Raw genomic sequence first — 15,496 nt, 5'->3', positions numbered from 1 at the left:
ACGGGAATAAAGCAACCAACACGTATGTTATCTAAACTAAATTCTGCCTAACGTTCTTCTAAATTTAATTAAAAAAGATTTCATATTTTCCGGTTAGTGTTGATTCTTTCAAAACAAAATATATCACATTTCAACAGAAATTTTAATTAGCAAAGTTTTATAGCACTTAAAATACTTACGATAATAATTTTGCACAGATTAAATAAATTTTCAACAAATCTGTCATTTCAATTACGAGTATAGTTTAGGATAGGGGTCGTTGCGGCACTTTTATTTTAATTACAATGTTACAATGACATTCATAGTAAAAATATAGTAAACAGACTTAAATCATTTCAAATGTCAATTTGTTTTTTCACCACTTAGTCACAAATCAAAAACAAAACAAAAAAAAAATTAAATTTTTTAACAATGGAAATACTCAATTCAAAAATTGTGTATATAAAAAAAAATATAAATAAAAAATTTCATGTGATTTTATTACCGCGTCTATTATAAAAATTAACTATAAAATAATAAGCATAGTAAACAGATAAAACCCATTATACATGAGGTAAACGACAAGTATATAACTTATAAGTATTTGACAGTACGTGTATAACAATAAAATGTGTAAAAGAAAATTACATAATTTTAGGAATAAAATGCTATCAAGGTTATGTTTTTTTTGTTATTGTAAAAAGATTTCTGGATAAATTCGTTATGATTATGATAATGAAATTTTTTTTTTAAGAATTTCAATTTAAAACGCTTAAAAATCATTAAAATTCTTAAAGAGTTCATTATAATTTTGTCGCATTTATATGATGAACTATGAGCGGTAAGTAAATTTTAGGTACTAAAATTCTTTTTGTAAATATACGCGTATAATAAAAATGTGACGAGCAATGTGAGAGAATACCATAAATTAATTAATCTTTGAATGAAAGATAAGTACTTCGAGTTTAGAAATGAGATGTACAGAACAACGTCATAAATATAAATCGATAACCTATTTTTATTTATGGAATTTGTGATGTCGAGAATTGAGAATTTGGAGACAGTGTGTTAATGTCGTCTGGGCTATAGTAGATAAGGAAGAAGTAGAAAATATTACCAAACTGATATTTCATAAAATTTCAAATAAAATCAACAAATTGCAAATTCATACTATTGTTACTTATAAAATAGAAAATAATGAAATTTTACTTTTTTTAGTTGAATTGATAACTAAGAATAGCGACAGAATTGCATTTTCAGTGTTTTCAGGAAGAAAACTGAAACCAAAAAATTCATCGCGAATCAATCGGTGAAACCTAAAGTGCTTAATTTAAACTCTAATGTCTATACAATACTGATTACTCCCATAAGAAAAAGAAAAATTAGAGGAGACTTTCATCGCAAACACAATAATAAAGAATGCGTATTTATTCGTCTGAACGGTTCGACTCTTGATAAGGTACAAGAGGAAGAGAAAAAACTGCACGAAAAAATGATAGTGATTATGTATACGAGTATATACAAATTAAATGAATATCCTACTGGACACACAACGGCCAAGACAATATAGCTTTCTATAATTTCTAATAACGATACAATTTATTGATCAATAATCAGTCCAGAAAATATAGCTTATACATCGGCACATCTGATATACCAGCAGCAAATCCCAAATATGGGGAGCTAATTCAAGGTGAATAAGAAAGGCTAGTTATTCAAAATAAAATGCAATAATTTCCATAACTTTTACGTTAGAGAATTGAAGAGTGGAGCAACAAGCAGAAGTAGTAATTTTTTCGAATCTTAAGATTAATTCGCACACATATAATCACATCAACAGTAGGGTAACTTAAAAATTATATAAAAGAACAAGTTTTTCTCAGTGAAAGAATCAATTGAACAAATAAAATTAATTAAATAATTTTTACCCAAATACTCGTAGCCTTAATTGAATAATTTAACTTCCATTTCAATTTTTCATCCATATTTTAGACCTTATTGTATGTTGAATAAAAAAAATGTTGATGGCATTTTCTTAACAATCTTTTAATTTCAAATTCTATATAAATTTTTTTTCTACTACCTTATAATTTCTTTTTTCTTAATAAAATTTGCTTTTTAATATTATGATTACTTTTCATAATAATTTAATAACAAAAATTAGCCATTATTACTAAATTTAGTCTACAGTCTAGACTTTTATTCAATATCTATGTACTTTACAAAGAAAAAATAAACAAAAAATCTAACATAATTAGATATTTAATTTAAAATGTTTGTAAACTTTTATTTTATTGTTTTATGTTATATTTAAAAAATTTTCTATTTTTATTTAAAAATTTTCTCATAATTTTTAAACGATAACGACGAGGGAAACGCGAAATCGCGATAGAATTCTATGTGTATAGCACCTTTCTTATCGTGAAAAATTTTTATTTTTCATTTCTTTTACAATGAACATAAAACATAAATTTTCTATTATGACTCCATTATGTTTCTAAATGAGAATGGTAAAGTTAATGGCAACAAAAAAATAAAAACAAAATTCTTTTTTTTTTCTTGAAAATCTTTAAAATTTTCCAAAACGTTTCGCACAATTTTCCGCCTCTTTTCCTCATAATAAAAATATTGTTTTTTTTTTTTTAAGAAAATATAAAATTAAAATAATGGAAAATTCACATGTCTTTTGTGAAAAACAAAGACGGTTCATGTCCAAAATATATGAAATCTGGTTTAAGCTGTTAAAAATGTAGGGTCTTTTCATAAATTCATAGTATACCGCGAAAACTGCGCTATATGTTCATAAACAAACGCTGCTAACCTAATTTTCTTCATAGACATGGCAAATTTTTCGAAATACGAGTATCGCCAATTTAGTATGACAAACGCAGTTAAAACTTATGAACTGGTATAATGTTATAGAATAATTAAAATTATATTGCATATTTATTATGTCATGTTATGGCAATATTCCGTTTTGCAGTATTGCACTTATAAAAAATTCAATTTTAGCATACAAATACTGCTGTCAATTACGGGGAGTAGACGCTACCAACTCCATCTGTATATTCACGATCAACAAAGAGGATGTAGTTGCATACAAAATCCCCGAAATTAAATGTAACGCCAAGGCTCCTATTTTGACATTCATTTCTATTTTAACAAAATTTTTGATTGATTTTTGACATCCCGCAAGAAATATGTCAAAAATTATTGTTAATTTTCTGGAAAATTTTTAAAACTGTAAATATCTGCTTTTACCTTTAACAAATTTTTAATTCTAATAATATTAAATGAAAATGAGTAAACATACACAATAATATTAAAAGTAAATATTTGGTGAGGCTTATGAACTCAAACTTTTAAATCATAATCGTGTACATGGCAATAAAAAGAGAGAAAAAAGAGAAGGAGGGTAACGAAAATAAAAGTATTCCTCAAATACACCGTTATCTTTTGAATTCACTTAAACGTATTTAATCCTTCTTCTTCTTCTTATACAAAATGAATGAAGACAAAGAAAAAATTCATAAAATCAGAAATTGTTTTTTTTCTCATTTCTTAGCGAACATCCTTTTTGATAATAAATTTTTTATTTTGTACATTTTTTGTTATTTTAATAATTTCTAAAGCCTAAAATTATTATCGTGTATCTTTGAAAATTTATGAAATTTACCAAAATGTTTTATTACACAATCATTATACTTACTACATGTGTATTGTCTGTTATAAACAATGAGTTATTGGCACATCCTTGTAATATATTGAAAATAAATGAAATTGCTCTGCTATCGATAATATGGAGAGGCTATTCACTCTAATTCAACCCCATAAAATTGCTTCCTTTTTTAAGTAAACATAAAAATATGAAGTATGACCTTCAATGGATTGGTAGTATCCTTTCAACTACAACCGAGCCGCTCATTAACAAAAACATTATTTGAATACGCCTAAAAAACTTTGAATGAAATAAAAATATTCTAGACGAAGTTAATTTTTAAAGAATTTTCACTAGAATGTGACCTTATTTCCGACTGTGGTTCATTTATTTTAATTAAGATGATCGCGGTCACTTGAAAGGGCAAAGCAACTTCAATTAGAAATAAGGCCATTTTGACAGGTCGAACACGGTTTTAAGGCCTAAATTTTTAAACAATTAAATTTATTTTTACAATAAAATATATAGAAAATTTAATTTAATTTGCCGTAGGAGGGGGTATTCGGAAATTGAAGTTTAGCCAAATTACAGGAATATACCGTGAGAGTGAGAGTAAAAAAGAAAGGTTATTTTAAATGAGAAAAAAATTCTTCGGGAGTTGTCGTGCTAAAGAGACAAATTACTTCTAATTAATCAGCGAAAGGAAAATTTGATAAAATTTTAGTAATTGCCTGCTATTTACTGTGATAGCAGGATAGCAGTAATAAGTCGTCAATTTGCTGAAATGACAAAACTTTCTATATAGTTGAAAGTTTTCAAATGTGAGCAGTAAAATTTCAATATTGTCATTTTGAATTTTTGAAATGCTATAAACTGAAAAGGAGAGAAGATGCTTTAAATTGGGGGAAAGAAAGATTGCCCTAACAGCTCTTTCTCCTTCAACTCCTGTTCTATTCTTTTCAAAACTATTTTTTCTAATTTTTTACTATAAAATAAACTAGAATTAGATTTTTCCAAAATTTTGTAAAATTGTTGTCTCTTTCCAATTAAATGCCATCTAAGATTTCCAATAAATCAATAAGGATATTTAATACTCTCTTTTTTGAATGCTATACTCAACGCCAGAATTTCTTCTACAAAAAAAAGCAACAAATATTGAAATATTCTTAAAGTAATAAAATTTTGTTTTCCTTAAAGCAATATTGATCCTTTCATATCTTTGGTTTTGTGTGTTTTCATATACACATTCTATAAAAAAAAATAGCCAGGAATAAAATTCAAGAGAAAAAAGAACACAACAAAATAAAACCACAATAATAATTTTTTATATAGAAAATAAGAAGATTATCAATAAGTTGATAAAATCCTTCGAAGAATACAAGTAAACTAAATTTTTCCAAAAACAAAAAAATAAGAGATGAAAATTTTAGATGTCTATTGAAAAATATCGTTGAAACTATTGGTCTATGTTAGATCCTGAAAAATTTAAACAAAAATTGGATAAAAAAATTCAATAAATTTAAAACTTCTACTGTATTTAAATTTGAATGTAGTGCGCAGTAAGTAACTAACTCCTAGAAAGTGTCTGATTGGTTTCTCAATAGAGTTACAAAATTATTGTGTGAGAAAAACACATCAGTTATAATATTAATGAAAGACTAATGCATAAAGCTTTACAGTTTGATAATTAAAACAACTAATTACATTTAGCATTACTTGGAAGTGATAAAGTAAGTATAGTTGGTAACAATTAATTTGAAATTTTGTAGAATAATTCAATAGAGTAGGAAACTAATGAATTTTCAAAATATGTAGTCATGTCGAGGCAATTAATGTGTACCAATGAATATTCCAAATAGATTACAAAGTATATAAGTGTACTAATTCAGTTATAGTTCGGTAAAATGCTTTACCGATTAATTCGGTAAGAATAAAATTCCCTCACAGATTTCCGTTAACAAGGTCTTTTGCTATCACAAGTCCAATTTTTCCAATTGGGATGATCCATCTCATGCCAATTTGCAAAATATTACGGCAAATCACTTTCTAGCTCCTCAAGTGGGAATGTTCCCATTTTATTTCAAGAAATCACCAACAATTCACTCATTTATAAACTAGTTCTTATTCTTCTACACAAAATTTGCTAACGACCACCATTTTACGAAAAATTACAAAAAATTTACGAATATTTTTCTCATTTTGTTGAAGGATTTGCAAGAATCCTTATTTAAATTCAACAATGTTTTGTACACAATTAGAATTTTTTGACCAAAAAAATAAAAATTACATTTTGTTTTTTTTTTTTTGCAAAAACAATTCAGGAAACGTATACAACAAAAAAAAAACTAATTCCATTCCCATTTTCAATTTTGTTTTCTGATCTTCTCAAAATCTTTTCAAGTTTAATAAAATATCAATATAATTGGATTATAAAAGGGAAATGAAAATAAGAAAATGTCATTAACAGTATTGTCATTTCATACAAGGAATTATTCCTTGTAGTGTCCTTGCAAAACAAAAATTTTAATAACACAATAACAATAAACTAAGGACTATAAGAACAAAATATTAAAGAGTAAATAATTTTTTTCTGACCCACAAAAATTTTCCGAAATTAATATTACGAAAGGAAATTTTTTGTGAAGTGCACGTGTTTGGAGAGAAAATACTTTTGGAAAAATCATATAATATAGTTGAAGTAGAACCTTATGAAATTCATACCAGATATTATTTAACTAAAGAATTTTTTTTAATTGGATATCAAAAACGGAATCTGTATTGAAATTTCTTGAAACAAACCTTTTACACAATGTTGATGAAATTTTCTTTGCTTTAAAGATATTACAATATTTGTGGTTTCTTTGAAATAGTTTTAATTTTAAGGAACATACGAATAAATTTTCTAATTACAATTTATGTTCCACACAGACGGATTTTCTTATTATTATATTTGGGGACTTGACAAAAGAATTTCAGTATTTTAGCGAATTTTAATAAAAAAAATTGCGTTCTAAACAGACAAATTTTCTGTCCTGACAGAAAAAGCTGTGCTCCAAACAGACATGGTTTCATATTTGCAGCATTCAGAGCAAAAATTAAGAAAGCAAGGTAATTCAAATCGAATATCAAATTATGAGATTTAAGTTCTCATTTACAGCCGATAGTTATCTCATAGTAATGCAAACATAATTAGGCTCCGTAAAATCTATTTCATTGCCGGAAATTTTTTTGCAGTCGCTTTACAAATCGAAATCAAACCATAAATTTTTGACTCATATATCATAATTCGCATTCATTTTAATTACACTGTCAAATAATCTTAAAAAACTGCATTTATAAGGTATAAAAAATGACATAACGTAAATATAACACTTGGCACATTTAACAATTATTTTTAATAAACTTAAGTACCTACATAAATAACAAAAAAATATATGAGATGAACTAATTAGATAAATGAATTCTAAGTTGTTTAAGCTTTTCTTATATTTTAAAATAACTATTATTCAGAATTGAGAGCGTGCCCAATTAAAAATTAATTATACTACAATATTTAATATTTAGTAAACTTTTTATTTCGTCGTGTTTTGAGGGCGTTTTGTTTAACTAAAATAATTTAAACCAAATCAAATTGAAAATGACGGAATTCAATATATCATTGGAAAGCTTAAATTTTCACATAATTTTAGCATAAAAATTATTAAAATATAGGGTGCGGTAAAAATATAATAAATTAATTTTATAGTGCACATGCAATAATAATTATAGGATTGTAAATTTTGTATCCGCATAAAATTTAAAATTATACTTACATTATATTATTATAGCCTTTAAAATCGCTATTTGTAGAGTGAAAATCATTCTTAATAAATGGATGGGAGTGTGATTCGTCGAGATCCTCTTATCTAAAAAATAAATACAATGGTCCCTAAGATATTTGAGTTTTATAGCATTTTAGATGTATAACAAACTACATCAGCCTATAGAAACCAATAATTGAAATAGTGACTGACATTCACTCCGGTAGATGGCTTCAATATTTCAATATTTAACTATAATTTCGTTTTTAATCCAGTGTAACAGAATTTTCGTACAGAACAGTTTTCAATTTACAAATTATACCAAACTACTTTGCAGTAGTAGTTTTAACTGTTATATTTCTTTAAGGGGGATGAAAGCAATAGCATCACTTCTATTGTATGTTTTATACATTATAGTGTCCAAATTATTTATAATTTGCAATATAAATATCAAGATTATTGAGATATTTTAAAAATAAAATTGAAAAAATTTTAAAATACTTTGGGAGGCGAAAAATCTCAAAATTCAAATTTCACCTGCAAAACTTTAATTTTAATAGAAAGTTGCAATATAAAATTTTATTTGTCAAAAAACCGTGTAAATCAGATGACTTTAACACAAATTCGGACATAAATAACAGTCTATTTAGTCTATACAATTAATGTTATAAAAATTTAAACAATAAAAGGTGTAAACACGACACACCGACCTTTTTTCCGTCTTATGTCATTATTTTAACCAATAAAAAATGGAATAAAGGTCACAAAAAACCACACACAAATAAAAAAAATAAATTATTTTCTTTCTTTTACCTTCATTTACATTTCTTTCTTTTAGTGCCCTATATTTTCTTTAGAAAATTAAAGTGATCACTCACTAGAAATTTGTTTTTGTTATAAATTTTCTCACTGTCACTGTAAAAAAATTTTCTCAAGGTCATTCATGTTTTACATTTTAAATGTTTGCCGTACAATTGCATGTTTCGTATACAAAAATTTTTTAAAAAAGATTTTGATTACAATATTATTTTGTAGAGAGAACTGGGATTTTTAATACTCGTAAAGTATACAAAGCCTATTGGTCTAAAATAATGATTCTTATTAGGCTGCTAGCGCTCTCCCTAGCACTTAATTACGGAATATTAAAGAAGTCGTCTGCGACATATGCAAATTTTTCATACATGGCAAAACGAGAATTATTTTAAAATTTACAGTTTGACAATTACACACATAATGACAAATACGAGTATCTTAAAAACGCCGATGAAATTTAAAGTTTTAGGAAATATGAGAGAAGAGAAACCAATCATTTTAAACCGATTCTCTCATACTTTCAAAAAAAATGATCTCCAGAGTTTACTTTACCTGAATCTGCTAAATTTTCATGAAAATATTTTTTATTTACAATTTTTCAAAGGAAAATTTCAAAAGAATCATAATTGACAGCAGAAAACAGCAACAATTACAAAAAGTGTGAACAGCATTTAAATTTATATAGAATAATTGTAAAATTATTGCTATACACGAACACTTTTCACACTAATGTATTTGAACTTTTAAAATCCAAAAATATTGTAAAATTAAGCACAAAAACCAAGCGTATAACAGAATTTTCTTTTATATTTCACTTTTATTGTGACGTCATTTACATTGCTACTGGTTTTTACATTACTACTGTTGATTCAAAAAACAAACTCTTAATATTAACTTTACATGTACCTGTACATATACATTAAGTTTGACACATTTATTCATACACACAAATAAGCAAATTTATAACAATGTTTCCGGTGTTTTTAACATGCGGGCATATTTACAATTAACAACGAGTTGGTTTTTTATTCTTTTAACAAAACTTTTAAGTAAAAGAATAAAAAATACTTATTTGTTTCTTTATAAATAAATTTTCTTTGTAAAAACTTAAATTAAACTTACCTTAAAAAATAACGTAATAAATTACATTACACATATACCTATATATAAATTTTAAAAAAGATTTGTTGATCTAAATGTTCATAAGAGAGAAGATTAAATAATTTTTCAGCTAAGTTTTTTTCAGCTAAATTACAAAATTTATTAAAAGAATAAGAAAAACCAAAATTTTAAAAGCATGTATAACAACATTTTACTGCACGGACGATTAAATATTAATGTGCAAAAAAACAATGTTATACAGGCGCGTGTATACATACATGTGTAAATGATATGAGTGTTTATGAATGATATGAGTGGAATGTATATAAAAGTACGTATGTATGTATTGATATGAAATTTCGATTATGGTTTCTCTTTTATTACTCAAAATATGTACATTAAATGAAATTTCTGATATTATATTTATGTACTTATGTCAAAATAAATATTTATTTATACGAAAATTGTAAAACATTAGAAATAAATTAAGAAAATCGGACAGGTATGTATGTAATATAATGATTCTATATAGAGAAATGAATTGAGAATGTTTTCAAAATAATTTTAATTTAATAATATTTGAGAATTTATAAAATATTTTAAAATTCTAGAAAATTTTCAATTAAGTGAATATTTATGGATACTCACTCACAGAAAATGGGAGTTTATTTTCACTGAAGCATTAGTGTTAATGATGCATTAAGTGAATGATGCTATTTATATGGATGTGACTCCTGTATGTACAAAAATATACTATTAAGTCTTTGTACATTTGTACAAAGACTTAATAGTATATTTACAGTACAAGAGATCTAATATCTCTCCGACGGGAGGATATTGGAGCGGTGATAGGAGTTTTAACTGGATGCCAGGAGGATGGGCCGCCCCGCAAACGATCTCTCTATGAGCTGCTGTGACGAGGCGGAGGAGGAAACGGTGACCCACCTGCTGTGATCGTGTCCAGCGTTGGCGAACTCCATGCGGAGGTTTCTTAGGTCCCACTTTTTTGAGCGGGCCACGGACCTAGCGAATGTAAATGCTAGGGACCTTGGCCGGCTTCTGAGAAACACGGGCTGGCTCTAGTGAGGGAGAGAGGTGGGATCCGGCGGCATCACAACGGGCCTTAGTGGCTTAGGTGTACCCTTCGGGGGGCCGTGCGACCTAACCTAACCTAACCTATATACCGTTTTATCTACAAATTAATCTAGTGTATATCTGAGCTGTTGTCTTTAGAGTTTTTGCAGTATTGTTAAGAATACAAAGGCTCGTTAATCAATGTTGAAACTGTAGTTCATCTCTTTTACAAATCACAAACCTGCCCATTTCCAATTTTTAAAAATTTTTCAAAATTTTACCGATCAAAAATAAAATTTCGACAAAATCAATTAAAATTAATGAAGTATGTATATTATACAAAATTATTGATTTCAATTAATTATAGACGGACAGAAAACGTAAAATTTAAATTTTTCGATTCATTAAATTTAATTAAGAATTTCATTATTAAAATTTTTGAATAAATAAAATTTTTATAATTAGCTAAATAAAATATTGAAAATATTTTGTGAGACACAGAAAGATTATAAAAAAAATTGTTTACTTACTCCTGTTCTCAGTAACAATACTCAAAAACAAAAAGTTCTCATCATAGAAACTGTTAGAAATTAGAATAGAAGAAATTTTGTGAATTTAATGAACCGGAGTAAGTACAATTTAAGCTCAATTTAATTTTAAGAATACACAATATTTATAGAACACTGGCTGTATAAGCTATAAAGCTTAAATTGACTATTTTAAAATTCAAATTTTCTCTTAGACAGCAATTTTAATTAATAATTTATTTAAAACAAAATTCTGTTAACTGCATGCTCATACATATAGTATGATAGGCAATATCACTCACTTCCATTTAATTCATCAACATATTGTATTGTTGAATTAATTTATCAAATTTTCTACAACAAATTCTTATTCCATCAAATTTCTAATTAAAAAAAAAATTGCATACTTTCAGGAGAGTCAAATAGGAAATTAGGAAATAACAAATTTCAAATATTTTTTACTTAACTTTGACATTCTGATTTTAATATTTTTCAATATTTTTTTAATGAAATTAAACTATCAATTCTAAACATCAGAAATTAAATACAGAAAAATATTTATTTTTAATAAAATTTTACAACATGGCTGATGCTTCTAATTCGCAACAACTAAAACTGTTATTATCACACACCAAAATAATAAATAAAAATGAGAAACAAATAAAATTAACAGTAGCTGAAAAACGAGAGATTGCGTTACAAAAAGATATAGAAATGCAAAAACAACAATTAAGAGATCATTTGGAGAGAGAAATTCAATATACAAAGAAATCATTACAACGTGGTAAAGAAGAATGGGACAATATGATTAAAAATATTAAGAATAAAGATTTACTATTGGAATTGGAGGTGATCAATTAATAATGCAATAAAAGTGATCCCTAAAAATTCTATAATTTTTCCATTTTAGGGTTGGAATAAACAATGTTTACGGCTATTAGATCAAAAAAATTATAGAATCCAAAGATTATTGGAAAATATCGGAATAGCTGAAGAACAACATAATAGGATTTTTTCAATGCATTGTGCATTAATTGATTATTTAATAGGTATAATATTTTTATGTTTAAAAATTAGACAAAAAATTATTTATTAAATTTTATGAGAATAGCAATTACGAGAATTTCAGGAATCAAGACCGAACAAATCGAAACATACATAATTAATATTGATTTTTTTGAATTTGATTATTTTTCTTTATGATTCGTTTTAGTTTCTCAAATTCTCATTTTTAGGTCTTAAATCTTGTACTGTAATTTCAGAATCATAATTCTCGGATTTATGATGAAAATCTTATTGAAAACATTGTAATTCAACAGTAGAAAAACAACATATTATTGCAGAAATATTTTATGATAAATTTTCTTTTATAATTTTTTTTGCACATTCTAAATCAATTTTACAACATTTTTTATTCGATAAAATTAGACCTGGTAAAAATAAATAACATTGTGATATATCAGAATTTTCCAAACAATTCATATTCTTACGGAGTTTACGAAAGCACTTTGAATCTTTTTCTTTTGAAATATTCTTTCTAGTTGATCCTAAATTCGCACTAGAACTACTATTACTACTACTACTTGAATTTAAAGTAGGAAAAACATTTTTTAACAAAAAATTTAAAAAATTTTCTGCTTTAATATCACAACATTCATCACTGCCGCCAGCTCCACCAGTTTTACGCTTTTCAAATTTTTCAAAATTAAAAATTTTTTGATTTAAAAATTCTTCAGCGCTCATATTTCCCAAATCTTCTAGAGTAATGTTAAGTCTTTCACAAAGTAAATTCAATTTTGATTGTTGACATTTTGATATTGAGGACGTAATTGAACTTTTTTCTGCAAATTCTAATATTTGTTCTTGTTGAATTTCCGAATTTTCCATATTTAAATTTTTTGGAATTATTGGATTTGAATTTGTTAAATAGGGATTGCTATCATCATCATATGAACTTGGTATTGGAATTTTTTCTTTCTTTTGTAAAATGTTCAACAATTTTGAATTTCTTGTTGTTGAATTGTTCTCTGAGGGCGTTGGTATATCATTTTTACAATTCAATTTTTCTTTTTCATTTTCATTGGTCTCTTCGCATTTCTTATTCTGTTTTAAATTTAAACTTTCAGCAAATCTTTTCATAAATTCTTCAAAGGTTCCAAAATCTTTTTGCATGAATCTTTTCGCTAAATCATGACGCGGTAATTTAGTGAATTCATCTTTTGTTATCCCCAATTCTGTACATAAGAAATTTACTTCATCTTCTTTGGTAGCAATACAGAAGTTCAAAAGCGGTTGATCAGGAATTTTATTTAATTCTGGTATTTTTGAAATAGATTCCTTTTTCGCGACCCTTCTTGGTGCAGGTTCGAGTTGATTTTTGAAAAACTGTTGATTTCTTAATTTTTGAGCCTCTGAATTTTGATATCTAAATTGTTGTTCCAAATATTGCAAATTATTTGATTCGGAATATTGTTCTTTGCCAATTTCATTATCACATTGTAAAGGTTCATTTTCTAACTCATCCATAGATATTCGCATTAATTCTTCAGTTATAACTCGGAGTTTATCACATAAATATTTAATTTTATTTTCTAAAAACTCGTTCAATGAATCTTTTAAATCTTTATTCAAAGTACTTTCAATTTCTTTAGATTTCCTGTTTTTATGCTTTGGTTGGTGTCCTTGCGATAAATGAGGTTTAGGTTCATAATAACTTTGTTCAGTCATTTTCAATCAATTGAAATCAATAAAGTTTCTGATTGGTTTTCCTTTAATATTCGGTACTAATTGAAGTATTGTTATATGTTACATTAAATACAATCATAAAAATAAATAATTTTAAAAATGTGTATTTTGTTATTTGAATAAGAAAAACCTTCGCTTCGAAAGTTTAAAAAAAAAAATTTTGACATAAAATTAATTTGAAATTTAAAACGAAATTTTAAAATGAAATCGAAATAAAATAATTTTGGAATATTAAGTCAAAAATTATATCGTCTATAATTTATTAATATGTCAATAAGTTCAAGAATTTGCAGTTTTATTGTTACCCAAAATGTAATAACGGTTATCGAAATTCAAAATCTCCAAAATATTATTAAACAACTTATACAACGGTTGACATATAACGGCTGTTTCCCGCACAACACTTCTAACTGCTGACAATTGGAACAGTAAACGTGCATTACGAGTATACTAAGCCGGAATTATTTTATCATTTATCTCGACAGATGGCTTCTAAGTTTTATTTACAAAATGAATGTCAAATATTAAACCTTTGACATTTCTAATTCTAGTTTGGATTAATTTTTGTTTCTTTACGGTGAAATTTCGATAAATACAACCCGCTACATTTACGAATTTCAAGATAGTAATCACCAAGCCGAAAGTATTCATTTACAAATTTATCAAAATAAAAATAACAATATTATTTTAAAATAAAAACTCATACTTAACCATTTTGCTCTTGCTTTTAGATTTTTGCAAGCATATGATTGAAACAATTAAAAACATCTATGAAATTGAAGCTTTTGAAATTATTTCGAATTTTTATGATGAAAATCACAATCGTAATAAAGCAATTGAACATTTTCGTACATATTATGAAAATTTAATGCACGCCGACAATTTAATATCTGAATTTTCTATTAAAAATGCTGAAGAACAACACAGACTTAAGAAAGAAGACATTACAAATGAAAATAAATTAAAACAATGTAAAATACGTGATATGGCAATTGAAAAAATGAATATTTTATTTCAACAATTAGAAAAAATATTTTTGGATTTAGAAGAAAACACAATTAATGCAAAGATAAAGGAAGAAATAACGTTTGCCCTAACCAAGAAAAACCAATATGAAAGTGATTTAAAAAAAAGTAGACAAATTGCTGATAACGGTTTGAAAACTGTGTTTAAACTGCAGAAGAAATTAACAAAAACCACTCTGCAATATCAACAGAAAGAAATGAAATTAAAGGAAGAACGACATTCAAAACAATTAAAATATTTAAATCTTAGGAGAAAAATTCAAAATTTTAGTGAAATAAGTGACCGTAATATAAATTTTTTAGCAACAGAATGTTACAATATTATTGAGGTACCTTATAATATTTGCCCAGCATTCGATATAGTAATTAAAATTTATACTCACAAACATATTTTATTTAATAGAATTTAAAAAAATATACTGAATATGGTAAACATTTCATTGGGCTCGCATTTACTTGTCGTAAATATCAAACAGAAAAGGAAAAAATTTCACCATTATTAGTTGATGAAAATATTTTCAATACTGAATTAGCATTTCCAATAACAACAGACAGGGATGTACCAATTTCAAAAGTAATTAATTACAATGATACCCAGGTATACTTTTTCATTAAAAAAGTTAAATTTTACTAATACTAATGATACTAATTTTATCTTAAATACTTGTAGAAAATTTTAGATCAAATTGAAAAACTTAAATATTTCACTTATCGAACGGCACATTGCGAAAATCAATGTCAAATTTTAAAAATCGAAAAGCAAAAACTTGAAAG

This window comes from Condylostylus longicornis, unplaced genomic scaffold (genome assembly GCF_029603195.1).
Source record: "Condylostylus longicornis isolate FDR11 unplaced genomic scaffold, ASM2960319v2 ptg000022l, whole genome shotgun sequence".
NCBI classification, from domain to species: domain Eukaryota; kingdom Metazoa; phylum Arthropoda; class Insecta; order Diptera; family Dolichopodidae; genus Condylostylus; species Condylostylus longicornis.
Note: the sequence above shows the minus strand (reverse complement) of the source record.